Genomic DNA, 1,646 nt, shown 5'->3' with positions numbered 1-1,646 from the left:
CTGAGGATTGTAGGGCATTGGACTTTATTTATTTATTTATTTATTATTTCCAGCATTTATACCCCGCTCTTCTCACCCGGGGGGACTCAGGGCGGCTTACAACAGTTGGCAACATTTAATGCCAAGAACATAATAAAACAAAAACAGTACATATCATCAATTAAAACTATAAAAATACATTATTAAAATACATTATAACAATTAAAACATATGTAGATTAGATCAATTTGTCTAAAAACCTCAAGCTTCAGCCTTCAATCAGACTATGTCGACGTTATCGTATTACTTGTTAAAAGCTTGTGCACACAGCCATGTTTTCACAGCCTTTCTGAAGCCCAGAGGAGTTGGGGCTTGTCAGATATTTGTGGGGAGGGTGTTCCACAGCCAGGGAGCCACCACCAAGAAGGCCCTGTCCCTCGTTCCCACCAGCCGCGCCTCCATAACAGCCAACAGCCAAATCTTCTGTTTGTTATTGCAAGCTGTGATTTGTATTCCACAACACAATGTGCCTCAATGGTGACACCATCGATATATATTGAAGAACCTAGAAGTCTCTACCCTTACTATGACCTCCACACCATGCGTTGCATCCCTTTCAGTTCAGCCCACATCACTGCAGCTTCATTGGCCAAGGCAACGCAGGCGAGGCCAAACAATTTGCGTGAATCATGACTCCCACAGAATTGCTGCCTCACTATGGGAATATAGTGGAAGGAGTTGCTGGGAAGAGTGAGAAAGAATCCAGGAAATTCCATTCCGTGTTCCTGATAGTGTAAGGAGATTAGCATTGTGTCTTGCCAACGTGCCACAGATAACAACATGGCTTGTGCTGGCATTGTCTGGTATAGAAAGATAACAGTGGCCCTGTCTATACTGCGATATGATGCAGTTGAAAACTGTATTACTGTATATGGTCTGTGTAGATACATATAATGCCTTTTAACTGCATTAAACTCCATTATATGTGTTAAGCATGACTATATAAGGCAGTTTCAAACTGCATTATATGGAGGTCTAGATCCAACCTACATCAGGATATCGTGCTTTCACTGGGCTTAACAGATAAGATGTTAACTGTTTATTGCCTATGTTTTGTTTTGCACTTGTTGTATTTTGTGTCACACCTTGAGTGTTTTGTGAGCACTCTGGAGTCCCTCTGGGAGATGGTGGCGGGATATAAATAAAGTTGTTGTTGTTGTTGTTGTTAGATAAGAACAGATACTACACTTGATCATAGACAAAAGGCCGAGAAGCATTATTATTATTATTATTATTATTATTATTATTATTATTATTATTATCAACACAACGACGTTGTATGGCACAGCAAACAAGATAGATATGCTGGATTTCATTTCGCAAAACCACAAGTCGAACACTTCCCAAGTGTCTAGGACTATGTGATGTATTTTCTGATGATGTGTGCAGATCCCAGTAGGGTGGCCTTTTGCAGTTGGCAGATGGTGATTTTGTCAATGTCTATTGTTTCCAAATGCTGGCTGAGATCTTTTGGTACGGCACCCAGTGTGCCAATCACCACCGGGACCACCTGCACTGGTTTCTGCCAGAGTCTTTGAAGTTCAATCTTGAGGTCCTGATAGCGGCTGAGTTTTTCCTGTTGTTTTTCATCTATGCGACTGTCACCT

At 41.1% G+C, this 1,646-nt stretch overlaps 1 pseudogene; it reads right to left on the bottom strand.

Moving 5' to 3' along the window:
- Nucleotides 1-1,161: 1,161 nt before the first annotated feature.
- LOC134293882 (U2 spliceosomal RNA) lies at nt 1,162-1,257 on the bottom strand (annotated as a pseudogene).
- Nucleotides 1,258-1,646: the final 389 nt, after the last annotated feature.

This window comes from Anolis carolinensis, unplaced genomic scaffold, assembly GCF_035594765.1.
Source record: "Anolis carolinensis isolate JA03-04 unplaced genomic scaffold, rAnoCar3.1.pri scaffold_10, whole genome shotgun sequence".
In the NCBI taxonomy this organism is placed as follows: Eukaryota; Metazoa; Chordata; class Lepidosauria; order Squamata; family Dactyloidae; genus Anolis; species Anolis carolinensis.
This window is presented reverse-complemented; position numbering and strand designations above follow the sequence as displayed.